Below are 16,261 nucleotides of genomic sequence, written 5' to 3' on the forward strand. Positions count from 1 at the left end.
TGTAACTGATCCCACACTGACACCTTCGGGTAAAATTTGCGCTATATGAATCAATGACTAAACACCGAGGGGCATATTACCAAGCAATAGCGATAATTATCGCTATTGCTTGGTTAGTGATAAAAATGTATCGCCGAGCATCGACGATTTTTATCGCAGATAAACCTTGCTATTAGCAAGGTTTATCTCAGAAACAATAAAAATCGGCTGAAATACATGAATATCGCTGTAAAGTCAGCGATATTCATGCATTACCGAGCAAATGCTCTTAGCCATTGTTGGACAGGCCACGTGGAAGGCCCGATCCCTCCCCGCATGGCGGAACACGGACCCCTGTACCTCCTATTTCTCGGACAAGAACCACCCCTGCAACCCGCCGGGTCAACCCCCGGCCCTTCCCCGACAGAACCCTGGCTCCTGAACACCACAGTATCGGCTGGCCCGGATCCCTTCCAGAACCCCGGTCTCTGGCCCAGGCGCCATTTTGGACACTGCACGACCAGGCCTCGTGGCCTCGGGTCGACCTCGGCCTCGGACCCAGCCAGGCCCCGACATCGAGGCACCACCATCCACCCAGGGGGTGAAGAGACCACTTGGCAGGTCAATGGGAGAAGGAGTGTCGATGGCTCCCCTCTGCCAGGTGTCGATCGCCCCCAGCCTCCCCGGACGCTGGCTCCACCCCCCTGCTGGGTGTCTGGACTCCCTCATCCCGGACCTCCCGACCTCCAAGTGCGAGGGTCCGGACATCAAAGGGGGCCAGACCTATAACTGGGGCAGCTCCAGAGCAGGAAGGCAGTTGTATCCTGGAGTCGAGAGACACCGAGATGAACTCATCCTTGGAGGCCTGCTGGCGCTGCCGCGGCTCCTCTTCGTGAACCATCTTCAAGGCCTGCTGGCGCTGCCGCGGCCCTCATCGTCATGAACCATCTTCGAATCCTGCTGGCGCTGCCGCGGCCCTCATCGTCGTGAACCATCCTCGAAGCCTGCTGGCGCTGCCGCGGCCCTCCTCGTCGTGAACCTTCTTCAAGGCCTGCTGGCGCTGCCGCGGCCCTCCTCGTTGTGAACCATCCTAAAAGCCTGCCGGACGCTGGCTCCACCCCCCTGCTGGGTGTCTGGACTCCCTCATCCCGGACCTCCCGACCTCCAAGTGCGAGGGTCCGGACATCAAAGGGGGCCAGACCTATAACTGGGGCAGCTCCAGAGCAGGAAGGCAGTTGTATCCTGGAGTCGAGAGACACCGAGATGAACTCATCCTTGGAGGCCTGCTGGCGCTGCCGCGGCTCCTCTTCGTGAACCATCTTCAAGGCCTGCTGGCGCTGCCGCGGCCCTCATCGTCATGAACCATCTTCGAAGCCTCCTGGCGCTGCCGCGGCCCTCCTCATCGTGAACCATCCTCGAAGCCTGCTGGCGCTGCCGCGGCCCTCCTCGTTGTGAACCATCTTCAAGGCCTGCTGGCGCTGCCACGGCCCTCCTCGTTGTGAACCATCCTAAAAGCCTGCTGGCGCTGCCGCGGCCCTCCTCATCGTGAACCATCTATCAGGCCTGCTGGCGCTGCCGCGGTCCCTCATTGCGAACCCTCCAGCTCGAGGATGGTGAGCTCCACCTCGTGCTGCTTCGGTACCGGACCGGTACTCAGACTGTCCCGCTACCCCTTTTTCCCCAAAGAGACTAGAATTGACGGGACCCTCGTGTCCTAGACCTGCTGTACCGATCATCACCTTGCCTAAAGATATCTATAAAAGTGTGCAGAACTTATCCTTGTGTGGTGTCTATCTGTGGGGGGAAGTTACTTGTCTGTACGATTACCGAAGAGGGCCCTCGTCGGAGGCCTCTCCCCCTGTACTCGGCCGACCCTCCGGGTCTCCGTCTAACATTGGTGGCCAGCGGCGCGATCCGAGCCGACGCACAATCGTACAGAGAGTAACTCACCCCACGACACACCGCCACCATGACGACAAAGGAGAGTGAAACAACAGAAAAATTTCAGATGGAAAAGCCGGAAGAGTACAGCCACAAAGAACTAAAGCAATTCTGCATAGAGCTGGGCATTGCTACCACGGGACTGAGCACGAAAGATGACCTCAAACACGCCTTAGAGTCTTGGGTGGAGACGGAAACATCCCCACCCCAAAATCAAAGCCTCGAGACAACCGAAACAAGTACCACCCCTACGGACGAAAGAAGATCGGGCCTCTCGTCCGAAGAGGCCCGAGAACGGAAGAAAAGCCGGCTCCACGAATTGGAGCTGGCTCGACTCCGCTTAGATGGAGAACTCAAATTGGCCGAACAAAAAATAACCCTCGAACACTTACGGCTCAGGGAAGAACGAGAAGAGAAAAAGAGCCAGAGGGAGCTGGAAGAGAAAAGACTAGCCTACGAGCATGAGCGCAACTACGAGGTAGCAATGACCTCCCACCGAATCCCGCGGAGCGACTGGGGAGCCGGGTTATGGGGGAAATTCGTCAACGAAGGACGAGACGCCCTGCTGCAGCTCCCCGACCACCAGATGACATCCTACGACCACATGAAGGCCGCCCTCCTCACTCGCTATGGGCTCACGCCCGAGATGTACCGACAGAGGTTTCGAGACTGCAAATGAATCCCGGGTACCACCTGGGTGGAGTACGTGAACTTTTTTAGCCGAGCCTTCGAGGGATGGATCAAGGGCAGCCAGGTCACCACCTACGAGCAATTGTTCGACCTTATTGTATGGGAGCACCTCTCCAATAACTGCTTCATTGAACTAAGACAGCACCTCCTTGATAGTAAACTGACTGAACCTCGGAAACTCGCCATCGAAGCAGACAGATGGGAGAGCACCCGAGTCCCTCGGAGCTGGCCCAGCGAATAGAACAGAGCCTCCCAGGGGCCCCACCGCCCACGGGGGGGAGGAGGAGGTCAGGGTCAGGGCAGGGACACCGTCACGGTGCCCTCCACTAGCAACCCCCCGCCCCCGGCCGGAAGAGGAAGCCCTCCAACGCGACCAGGGTTCTGCTCCAACGTTACCTGCCACAGGTGCCAGCGACCCGGCCACTACGCTAATGACCCCAACTGCCCGAAAAATCAGAGCCCCATGAACCGCCAGATCGCCACCGCCGCCCTGGGAGAAGAGCCGGCCAAGAAGACGCCGAAGAGTACGAGCCGTACCAGCCCGAGTGGGAACCCGCCGCCATGTCCCTGGTCTGTCTAGGAGAGAGAGACATGGTCCCGCGGGCACCCATCCCCGCCAACACGCAGAAATACAGCCAGTGGGTCACCATCAATGGACGCCGGGCTGAAGCCCTCCGTGACACAGGGGCCAGTGTGACGGCAGTCCGCTGCCATCTGGTGACCCCTGACCAGATCCTACCCAATGTACTTTGTCCAGTGCGGTCGGCCGACAACTCCGAAAGCCTGTGCCAGATGGCCTGCGTCCCCTTCGAGTGGGGAGGGGTGTCCGGCATGCTAAAAGTGACTGTCCGCGACGATGCCCCAGTGGACTGCCTTCTGGGGAACGACCTCAAGAGCTCCCCCTGGTCAGCCGTCCTGCGGAGGGAGCACCTGGGGATGCTTGGTCTCCCTGAATGGGTCTGTGTAACGACCCGATCCATGGCCGCCCGCGCCATCTCCAGCCCAGAGGAACCGGAGTGGCCTGAACCTCCTCCGCCGATCGTCACAGAAGAAACCACTCCTGAGCCTGGTCCCCCGGGGTCCGGCCATGAAGAACCTGATCAACTCTGAGACCTCCCAGAGCTGGCCCAGTGGCGTCAAGAAGGTGGCCCCACTCAGGAACAGTTCTGCCAGGAACAAAGAGCATGTCCCTCCCCCGAGGGACTCCGACAACAAGCCATAGCCCAGAGTGCAGGGGATACCTCGGGGGCCCACTGGATCTACTGGGACAACAAGCTGCTCTACAGTGAGCAAAAGATTGCCGAGCTGGGAGCCAGCCGGGTGCTGGTGGTCCCCCTCCGATTCAGCGACTTCCTATTGAACTTGGCACACAATGTGCCTCTTGCCGGGCACCTGGGGCAGGACAAGACGTACAGCCGCCTGGTGACCCACTTCTACTGGCCAAAGATGCGGAACGATGTAGCAAACCCCTGCCGGGCCTGCCCCACCTGCCAGGCCAGCGGGAAGAGCGGCTGAAAACTTAAAGTCCCCCTGCAACCCTTTCCCATCGTCACCACCCCCTTTGAGCGGGTGGGAATCCCATTGTGGGGCCCCTGGATCCCCGGACAGCACAGGGACACCGATTCATACTTGTCCTAGTGGACCATGCCACCCGCTATCCCGAGGCCCTACCTCTCCGGACCGTGACGGCGCCTGTGGTGGGCCGAGCCCTGATGGGGATCTTCTCGCGGGTGGGCTTCCCCCGAGAAGTCGTCAGTGACAGGGGCACGAACTTTATCTCCAAGTACATGAAGTCCCTATGGCAACAGTGCGGGGTCACCTACAAATTCACGACCCCCTATCACCTGCAAGGGAACGGACTAGTAGAACGATTTAACCCCACTCTCAAGGGGATGATCATGGGCCTGGAAGAACCCTTACATCGCCAATGGGACGTGCTGCTCCCGTGCCTCCTGTTCGCTTACAGGGAAGTCCCCCAGAAATCCCTGGGCTTCAGTCCGTTCGAACTATTGTATGGACACCCCGTCCGGGGCCCCCTCAGCCTGGTCAAAGAAGGGTGGGAGGTGGCCCCTCAGAAGACTCCCCCTGATGTATACAAGTACCTCTTGACCCTCCGTAACCAGACCCGGCGGTTCAGGGAACTTGCCAAGGCCAACCTCGAAGCCAGCCAAGAAGACATGAAGCGCTGGTATGATCAGCATGCCTCATCCATCGAGTTCGAACCGGGACAACAGGTCTGGGTGATGTCCCCGGTTGAACCTTGCGCCCTCCAGGACAAATGGATGGGACCCTTCAAAGTGGTGGAGCGCAAGGGACCCGTCACCTACCTAATAGACATGGAGTCACCCCGAAACCCCCTACGTGTCCTCCACGCCAATAGACTCAAGCCCCACTTTGTGCGCTCTGAACTTAGCCTCCTGATGGCTACCGACAGTGGGGCTGAAGAAGACTCCGAGCCCCTCCCTGATCTTCTGAAAACGCTCGAGAAAGACGGCTCCATGGAGGGAGTCCACCTCTCCGATGCCCTGTCCCCAGCGCAACACCAAGACTGCCAAGAACTGCTACTCCAATTTGCCGACCTGTTCTCCCTCATCCCTGGGGTCACCCCTGGTGCCTCCACGACGTTCACACCGGGGATAGCCCCCCTATCCGACACAGGGCGTACCGGGTGCCTGATCGAGTACGCGCATGCATCCAGTCGGAAGTCTCCAAAATGCTAGCCCTGGGAGTGATCGAGCCGTCCGACAGTTGCTGGGCCAGCCCGGTCGTGCTGGTCCCCAAGGCCGCCACCCCGGGCGTCGCCCCCGAGCTCAGGTTCTGTGTGGACTATCGAGGTCTGAACGCCGTCACCAGGACCGACGCACATCCCATTCCCCGGGCAGATGAGCTGATTGACCGCATGGGGGCCGCCCGCTACCTGAGCATCTTCGACTTGACAGCGGGCTATTGGCAGATCGGCCTCACCCCAGGGGCCCAGGAGCGATCTGCCTTCTCTACCCCGGATGGCCACTACCACTTCAAGGTGATGCCATTCGGAATGAAAAACGCCCCCGCCACCTTCCAGAGACTCGTGAACAAGGTGCTGGCGGGGCTCGAGGAATTCAGCGCCGCCTATCTAGACGATATTGCTGTGTACAGCAGCCACTGGGCAGAACACCTCCACCACCTCCGGGAGGTCCTGAACGCCCTCCGGCAGGCCGGGCTCACCATCAAGGCCAGCAAGTGCCAGATCGGCCAAGGGTCCGTGACCTACCTGGGACACCAAATGGGAAGTGGGCTGGTGGCCCCCTCCAGCTCAAGATTGCCGCCATCCAGGCCTGGGAGCCCCCGGTCACCCAGACAGAGGTCCGAGCCTTCCTGGGGCTCACTGGGTACTACCGGGGGTTCGTAAAAGGCTATGGCAGCATTGTGGGGCCCCTCACAGAACTCACGTCCAAAAAGAACCCCAAGAAAGTCAACTGGACTTCTGAATGTCAGGCGGCCTTTGAGAACTTGAAGTCCGCCATGTGCACCGCCCCCGTGCTCCAGGCCCCCGACTACAGCCGGGAATTCATCGTACAGACAGACGCCTCAGATCATGGCGTTGGGGCCGTCCTCTCCCAACTCAACACCGAGGGAGTCGATCAGCCAGTGGCCTTCATCAGCCGACGCCTGCTGGCCCAAGAACAGCGCTGGAGCACCATCGAGCGGGAGGCCTTTGCTGTAGTTTGGGCCCTCAAGAAGCTCCGGCCCTATCTCTTCAGTACCCACTTCCGGGTGCAAACAGATCACCGACCCCTGCAATGGCTGATGCAGATGCGGGGAGAAAACCCGAAGCTGTTGCGCTGGTCCATCTCCCTGCAGGGGATGGACTTCACTGTGGAACATCGCCCCGGCCAAGACCACGCTAACGCAGACGGCCTGTCCCGCTTCTTCCGCCTCGGCGAGGAGAGTACCCAAGAGGATGGGTGACTCTCCCTGCCTTCAGCTGGGGGGGACACATGTTGGACAGGCCACGTGGAAGGCCCGATCCCTCCCCGCATGGCGGAACACGGACTTCTGCACCTCCTGTTTCTCGGACAAGAACCACCCCTGCAACCCGCCGGGTCAACCCCCGGCCCTTCCCCGACAGAACCCTGGCTCCTGAACACCACAGTATCGGCTGGCCCGGATCCCTTCCAGAACCCCGGTCTCCGGCCCAGCCGCCATTTTGGACACTGCACGACCAGGCCTCGTGGCCTCGGGTCGACCTCGGCCTCGGACCCAGCCAGGCCCCGACATCGAGGCACCACCATCCACCCTGGGGGTGAAGAGACCACTTGGCAGGTCAATGGGAGAAGGAGTGTCGATGGCTCACCTCCGCCAGGTGTCGATCGCCCCCAGCCTCCCCGGGCGCTGGCTCCACCCCCCTGCTGGGTGTCTGGACTCCCTCATCCCGGACCTCCCGACCTCCAAGTGCGAGGGTCCGGACATCAAAGGGGGCCAGACCTATAACTGGGGCAGCTCCAGAGCAGGAAGGCAGTTGTATCCTGGAGTCAAGAGACACCGAGACAAACTCATCCTTGGAGGCCTGCTGGCGCTGCCGCGGCCCTCATCGTCGTGAACCATCTTCAAGGCCTGCTGGCGCTGCCGCGGCCCTCATCGTCGTGAACCATCTTCGAAGCCTGCTGGCGCTGCCGCGGCCCTCATCGTTGTGAACCATCCTCGAAGCCTGCTGGCGCTGCCGCGGCCCTCCTCGTCGTGAACCATCTTCAAGGCCTGCTGGCGCTGCCGCGGCCCTCCTCGTCGTGAACCATCCTAAAAGCCTGCTGGCGCTGCCGCGGTCCTCCTCATCGTGAACCATCTACCAGGCCTGCTGGCGCTGCCGCGGCCCCTCATTGCGAACCCTCCAGCTCGAGGATTGTGAGCTCCACCTCGTGCTGCTTCGGTACCGGACCGGTACTCAGACTGTCCCGCTACCCCTTTTTCCCCAAAGGGACTAGAATTGAAGGGACCCTCGTGTCCTAGACCTGCTGTACCGATCATCACCTTGCCTAAAGATATATATAAAAGTGTGCAGAACTTATCCTTGTGTGGTGTCTATCTGTGGGGGGGAAGTTACTTGTCTGTACGATTACCGGAGAGGGCCCTCGTCGGAGGCCTCTCCCCCTGTACTCGGCCGACCCTCCGGGTCTCCGTCTAACAGCCATGTTATCCACCTCCCATTGGATAACATGGCTAAGAACTTGTTTAGGGCAGGTGTTAGCTTTTGGAGATATTCGCGCTTAGTGCGAATATCTCCAAAAGTTGGTAATAGGAGAAAGCGATGTTAGCGACTGTTTCCAGTCGCTAACATCTTGGCACGCCCACTTTACATGTCATTAGTGATAAATTTCTCTGACATGCAAAGCGGGGCCCAAGATGGTCGCTATGTCCTACTAGCTGTCGCTAACTGGTGTTAGCGACAGCTAGGTAATAGGGAGATAATTTTATCTCCTCTTTCTTGTCTTTTAAAGCCAAAAATGCGGAGATAAATCTCTTGATAATATGCTCCCGAGTTGGTTATTCTTTGTCCCACCACCACCTCCGGTAAAACCTTGCAATGTGTGGTGGCTATAGCTTGTATTTACACCACGCTGATCCAGGAGAATGAGCCAGCTGGCCAGGTCGTGCCACCTGGTGGCCCAATGTAAATGGCCCAAGGGCCACTGCAGGAGACGAGAACCGTGGTTACTGCAAGCGGTATAAGGACTTCCGGGGCCACATCAAAGAGTGTTAAACTGGATAAAGCGGGTTCAAGCGAAGAGCCTTTGGGAGGCTCTCCAAAGTCTGTCTAAGGGATGAAAGGACTCCTGGGGGCCCGCAGAAAGACTCTTACAGACCACAGAGGGGGTGCCAAAGTAGAAGTCCTCCAACCCCTGCAGCACAGAAGAGGGATTGTTACACAGCACTGAGAATACGTCCATGAGGCAAAAAATGTGCAGTGCGACAGACTCTGGGAGTGGCAGACCAGGCTTAATAATCGCAGTGACAGACTGGGTTAGAGGTATAGAGAGTGACACCCTCCAGTTTTCCATCGCCACGCGTGTGCATCATGTGTCTTGTGTGTTCTTTATTATGGTATTGCTATATTTGTGGGTAGGGTGTGTTGCCGATATTGGCACTATGTCTGTTACTAGTCCTTTCTCTTTCTGGTTGCTCCTCGCAGTGATTTAAGTGCCATTATTCTCAGTCACATTGCTGGTTATAATTTAATTACAAAAAACAATTTGATGGACAGAATGTAGATCAATGTCTTACATTCACCCCAGTACAAGGATCTGGGCCTAAATCCATCGTTTTTTGCACTCCACACCACCCTGGGTTAGATAATGGCTTTATGCAAATCAGCTCTGACCCTGTGCCCCATGGGAACAGTCCAGTCCGAACTATACAGCCATATCTTTCCCAGACCGGAATCAGGCATCCGAGGACCGGACCGGTTTCGAGGTAACACCTCTCATCAGCCCGGCTAGCTTGACTCCAGTGGTGTGGAGGCTCTGGGACCCACGTCTGAGCTACCCCAGTACACTCAGGGAGAAAATTACAAAAAACAATTTGATGGACAGAATGTAGATCAATGTCTTACATTCACCCCAGTACAAGGATCTGGGCCTAAATCCATCGTTTTTTGCACTCCACACCACCCTGGGTTAGATAATGGCTTTATGCAAATCAGCTCTGACCCTGTGCCCCATGGGAACAGTCCAGTCCGAACTACACAGCCATATCTTTCCCAGACCGGAATCAAGCATCCGAGGACCGGACCGGTTTCGAGGTAAAACCTCTCATCAGCCCGGCTAGCTTGACTCCAGTGGTGTGGAGGCTCTGGGACCCACGTCTGAGCTACCCCAATACACTCAGGGAGAAAATTACAAAAAAAATTTGATGGACAGAATGTAGATCAATGTCTTACATTCACCCCAGTACAAGGATCTGGGCCTAAATCCATTGTTTTTTGCACTCCACACCACCCTGGGTTAGATAATGGCTTTATGCAAATCAGCTCTGACCCTGTGCCCCATGGGAACAGTCCAGTCCGAACTACACAGCCATATCTTTCCCAGACCGGAATCAAGCATCCGAGGACCGGACCGGTTTCGAGGTAACACCTCTCATCAGCCCGGCTAGCTTGACTCCAGTGGTGTGGAGGCTCTGGGACCCACGTCTGAGCTACCCCAGTACACTCAGAGAGAAAATTACAAAAAACAATTTGATGGACAGAATGTAGATCAATGTCTTACATTCACCCCAGTACAAGGATCTGGGCCTAAATCCATCGTTTTTTGCACTCCACACCACCCTGGGTTAGATAATGGCTTTATGCAATTCAGCTCTGACCCTGTGCCCCATGGGAACAGTCCAGTCCGAACTTATCAGCCATATCTTTCCCACACCGGAATCAAGCATCCGAGGACCGGACCGGTTTCGAGGTAACACCTCTCATCAGTCCGGCTAGCTTGACTCCAGTGGTGTGGAGGCTCTGGGACCCACGTCTGAGCTACCCCAGTACACTCAGGGAGAAATTACAAAAAACAATTTGATGGACAGAATGTAGATCAATGTCTTACATTCACCCCAATACAAGGATCTGGGCCTAAATCCATCGTTTTGTGCACTCCACACCACCCTGGGTTAGATAATGGCTTTATGCAAATCAGCTCTGACCCTGTGCCCCATGGGAACAGTCCAGTCCGAACTAATGATGCCATAACGATGGATTTGGGCCCAGATTTTGGACTGGGGTGAGTGTGTGACATTGATCCACATTCGGTCCATCACCTGTTGTGTTTGCATATTCGCCCTAAGTGCGCTGGGGATGCCCAGACGTGGGTCCCAGGCACTCCACACCACTGGAGTCAAGCTAGCCGGGCTGATGAGAGGTGTTACCTCGAAACCGGTCCGGTCCTCGGATGCTTGATTCCGTTCTGGGAAGGACATGGCTTTTGTAGTTCGGACTGGACTGTTCCCATGGGGCACAGGGTCAGAGCTGATTTGCATATCGCCATTGTCTAACCCAGGGTGGTGTGGAGTGCAAAAAAACGATGGATTTGGGCCCAGATCTTTGGACTGGGGTGAGTGTGTGACATTGATCCACATTCGGTCCATCACCTGTTGTGTTTGGTTATAATTTAATGACAGACACTGGCAACAGATGCGTCGGTTCATAATAGAAGGAAGGATTGATGTGCTAGGTAAGAGTGCACACTATTTGAGCCATTGTAAAAAAAAAGCTGAATGTACCGAAAGTGACCACGAGTTAAGTGCAAACGATGACAACAGGTTTCAAGATGACCTTTTGACATTGTGTTTGCGGAGGACATACCTTTCTCGACTTGAATGTGCAGCACCAGTTTGGAAGGTGGCACCTAATGGGTTTCTGACGCTTTTTGAGCTCTGCCTTGTGTTGTCACGCGGCAAGAGATTGGATAAGTCGGAGGATAGAAAGAATGATAATGAAATGTGGACAGCTGAACAAATACAGATAACATGGCTGCTACCTCTCTCTCTCTGCGTGACTTTCACATTTAGCAGTTCCAACAATAACAGTGGAGCACTCTAGGGAGAAACAGAAACACCTCTAAAAATCAATATGGGGGAGGGGTGGAAAGCACGTGATAGCACCCGAACTAGGTGGTTTACCAACCAATAAAGAGTGCACATCCTAGAATATTTGTGTTTTTGTAAGCATATATGAATATATGAACCTTCAGACAGGGTGGCATATCACGTATTTCATTTGTCATAAAAGAAAATGGCACATCTCACTAGTGAATTGGTGTGAATGAGCCAAGAAAGACATTTAAGTTTGTGGGTTGTGAATGTAAATAAATATGTTTGTCTATGAGTAATTATTCACCTGTTGTTTTAAAAATTGCTATTTTGTTCCAACCAATTGAAGCGGTGTGACCTCCTCCTGCAGTCTAGTCTGAGCTACATAACAACAAATTAAATAAGAGTAAATATAAATAAAAAAGAATTCATTTATATATAGGGTGACCCTATTGAACTATATATGAATGTCATATTTTTTTGCATAGGTGCTCTCTATTTTGGCAAACCAGTGCTGTTTTCTGCTGCACCCCGACTCATCACCCCATGAAGCTTTGCAAGGCCACTGGGCGGCCATCTTATGTGTGAGAAGGGATGTACTGGTTCACCTACTGTTCTACTTGAGTATCTTGAAACTGTTTGCTTTTGGAGAATGCCTGATGAACAGAAGTTTAATTATGTGGTACGAAATGATTTTTTTCCCATTTTGTTTTACAGCAAAATAGTTCTTGCACAGCATGAAACTCAGTAAGTGAACTTTGAAATGAAACCATTCTTATATATACTGCTCTGATACAGCATATAAACTGTTCTTTTGTAAAGGACTTTGACACACATTGGATCTGGTTTGCTCTGTAAAAAACTGCTAACCAGAGTGGTTTGCCCAAGACTACACCATTTGTTCCATTGGAGAAGTGTTGAACTCCATATTTTCACGAGATCACAGCTCCACCCCGCTCCCATTAGCTCAAAAATGCAATATTTTGTGCACAGTACACTTTCAGGAGCTTTCCTTTGTAATTAATTCTGTTCAACTAGTTTTGACGCCCATTACAATACACAATCTGTATAAAAGGCAGTGGTCAAAGAGTAGTTGATACCAGGATCCATGCCTAAAATATTGGTGGAAACAGATGTGTAGCAAAACTAATGACAAATTGAGTTTGTCTGTGCTACGTACTCTCTTTAAGTCTGTTTTATTATGTTTTTTAATTAATTGTATTTTAGTATGTGATTGTTTATTGAATCTCTATGATTGCTGTTAATTCTATAATATTATGTATTATGAATTGTGCCCATAAAATACAGGGTACGCCTTACCCCCCTCTTTTTAAATATTACTTTTTATTGAAAAGAAAACATCTGTTTCAATAAATCGATTTATATTTTTGGTATCTTCATGGTTTATGATTCTTTGTGGGAATTACATGGTATAATCCTGTTTAATGTGTATATGATGGATGAATGAATAGGTATTAGGCGAGTTGGAAAGTGCTGATTGATTGAACATCAGCACTTGTTCACTTTGAGTCCAAAGGATTTTGTTCTTTTCTTTACTGTATAGTGTCCTACTCCTTTGGCTTAAAGGGGCTCCTCTTTGTCTTTATCAAATAGTTTTGGGCACATTCCACATTTTATTTACGTTATTGTATTGTAGTTGCATTTACATGGCACTTCATACCCCTGATGAGGCGCCAAAGCACATTTACAGAAGGCATACTAGCTTCTTCTTGGGAGTACCTGGGGCCCAGTGAGTTTGTCATGTGGCCTATGTGAGTAGTGAGTCGATTCCATGTGTTTTGCTCTTATTTTGTATTATTGCTGAAACTTGGTGTGTAGGTAAGGGAAGAGAGTGAGAGATGGGATGCCAGTGCATAGGCCTATAGATTATAATGTTTTTCAGGAAGGAAAGTGGGTGCTTGAATGTGGGCTTTTTGGGAAGTGTTTTAATGTCACCGTGTAACAGAGACACCGTGCAATTGGTGTCACTGAGGGAGTTTAGCTGTGCTTGTGCATGGAGCAGAGCAAAGGATAGTGAGAGATAACTGTTTGTAAGGTTTAACCCCCATCCCTTTTTTTGTTTTGTTCCTTCTTCATGTGTGTGGGTGGTTGTGTTTTTTCGTCGTTCCAGACTCCTAGGAATGACAAGTGGTATTGCCTGCTCCTTGTGTTATTGTTTTATGAAGAGACAAGTCTACACTGTTTTCCTGAAGTCCAACCTTGCTATTCTTATAGATTTTTGGAAAAATATTTTTTCATGAAATTCATTTCTTTTTCACACCCTCTGTGAAAAGGGGGAGGAGAACTTATCAATTTTCACAACTCACTGCAGCGTGCAAGCAGATCACTCAGGTATACATTTGGAATTACAGATAAGTGTTGCAAAAGTATTTCAAACAACAGCACTGGCATATACCTCTTTTTCTTTGCATCCCCCTAGCACCAACATACGAACTAGGAATTCAAAAAATATGTAAGTGGTGCATGGCTTCTGCTAGTACATGTAAAGTAATAGGAAACAAAACTAACTTTATCAATCACCTTTCAGCTTTCCATGCAGTGTTTCAGGCTGTTTATGTGGGCAAGCCTAATTACAGCAGATAAAGAATTTGGGAACTAAGGGCCCGAATCACAAAGCAATTGGCATGTGTAGGTTGACAATATAAACAGTGACTATATCATTTAATGCCTCCCAACTCTGTGAAGCCAAGGGGGTTACCTTAATTTATCTTGACCCCCAAGTGAATTTATATAAAAAGAAAAGAAATGTGTTATTGTAGCTTGTGTCGTGCCTTCTAGTGTCTGCATACCCAGCAGAAGTTCTTCAGCAAATTACCTGACAACAGTTTTTATCAGCCTGCCACCCCCCTCATCTCTGGTAACTTTAACATATTCGGGCTAGGAAAATCTTCCAGGCACAGTTATACCTGTATGTCCCTGGCATACAGGTTATGTTTACCTGCCACTTTCTCCCATATTATTCACTAGCTAAAGTACAAGGTCCGGGTTCACATTACAAAAGAGGTCTGGGATGTCCTAATGAAGATCATAAGACATGCACACAAGGGACAGAAACATATTGATTTTCACAAAGGGTGGGTCAGGCAACTCAAAAAATCCCCCTTTACCTTTTTGTTTTAAATTTGCATTAGTGGGACAATTGCATATTAGAATTTTCAGTCCCACTAGAAATCCGGAATATGTGCAAATGTACTCAAAACATAGAAAGAAAACTACAGGAGTACATTTCCAGAAGGTTTTTGAGAATTGGGTTTGTTAACCATATCTCAGCAGCTAATGAAGCAGAGGTAAAATGTATTTATATAGTAATATTAGCGACTTATACTTATCCCATCACCCATCCTCGGACTAAAAAAACGTAACAATTTCATTAGAAGTTGAACAGCTTTGTTAAGTGAATCTACCTCCTCATCCCTGCTGAGGCAATCATCTTGATTTGCAAAGCCATGGGCCACTGAGGTCCCTCAGACCTAGTGGGCTGCTCCTATGTTGCCTGCTGTTAACTTGACAGATCATCAAGGATCAACTAATTTAGAGCTGTGACTATTTCAAAGCAGCTCTGCCTGCCAGCCCCAATTCCAGGGATTCTTAGTCCCACTGGGAGTATAGAATGTACAAAACATTGAGGGAGGGGGCACACGAGCTTTGCCGAGCAACAAATAGACGGGTGCTAGGCCTCTCCTATCTTTAACGTGTGACCTTCACTTCTCTCAATGTTGGCCTACACAAAAAAGATCTTCAGAACTACAAATATTGTACTGTATTGGCATGTGTAGAGAACTTTCTATACCCTTTGAAAGGCTTACAGAACTTTTCAGGTGGTTGAGTGAGTAGCTGCTCCATTGGGTATGCTTGGATTGCATTGTATTGTAACATTTATATAGCACTCACACCGACGACAAAGTCACACATTTCTCTGCTTTGTATCAAGTTACTTTCAGAGTGTATGTTTGAAAAGGTTGCTGTATGTAGTATGTCCTGTGTGGCACTATTGGTTGAGCTGTGTGCAGTTTGTGGATGTACTTGAAATATGGTGTGGCGATATAACCAGGCTTAAGCATGAAGTGTTGCAGTGGCGGCTACAGTACTAAAGTGGGGAGACGGGGTGGGACAGTGGAATTAGGGGGAATAATACGTTTTTAAAAAACGTACCTGACGATACGACCCCTCAATCCTCTTCTCCGGCTCTCATCCCAGCATGCACTGAGACACAGGCTCCCCACTCAATCCCAGCGTTGCTCTTAATAGCATGAGAGCAGCGCCCGGATTGGTCTGAGCAGCGTTTTTTGCTGCTCAGACAGTGCCTAGGAGCCTGTGACATTTATCCAACCAAGCTGTGCAACACCACTGGGTTGGAGAAACCTAAGTGCGCATGTCTGTTTTGCCCGCCTAAGACGGCCGGTCAAACCGACATGCGCACATAGAGTGCTCCTACCACTCCTCCCTGCTATGCCCAGCCCACCCCTCCTAATATGCTGGTATTGCCTCAGTCAGTAAGCAGTCATTTTATTTTTCCCGAGACCGCTGACTGACTGACCAGTGGGGCGACGCTCCTCTGCATTTACGGAGGAGCCGCACCTGCACTTTACAGTTTGTGACTGACATTTGACAAACTCCACTTGCCTTCCCTTAATGGCTGTGTGAGAGATGAGAGTGGATCTTAGGTGAGATTAGATAACTACTTGGTACTCGATATGTATTCTGAACCTTGTTGTTATGCACTTCCGGAACATATGCTACTAAATAACAGGCATGAGGCTTGATTTACAATTTCATCAGTGGATTGTCTATCTGTCTTTGCAGATTTTCCTCCTCTACCAAGATGCTGAAGGAATGTCTGCCATATTTAAATTGATGTGCCAGGATGCTGTTTCCTCACCAAAATCGTACTATGAGAGAAGCAGTGTTAAGGGAGAAATCTCCAGTAGAAAATACAATGTTGGTGGTGGACTTTTCACCACCAGTTTTTGGCTCGAGAAATCTAACTCCCATATGGAGGTATACTCTTGAAGTCCACTTATCTAGCCTTTCTTATAGCCTGGTAACTTTTCCCTCACACATTAGGGACAATAAATGACAC

The sequence above is a fragment of the Lissotriton vulgaris genome, chromosome 3_1 (assembly GCF_964263255.1).
Source record: "Lissotriton vulgaris chromosome 3_1, aLisVul1.2, whole genome shotgun sequence".
NCBI classification, from domain to species: domain Eukaryota; kingdom Metazoa; phylum Chordata; class Amphibia; order Caudata; family Salamandridae; genus Lissotriton; species Lissotriton vulgaris.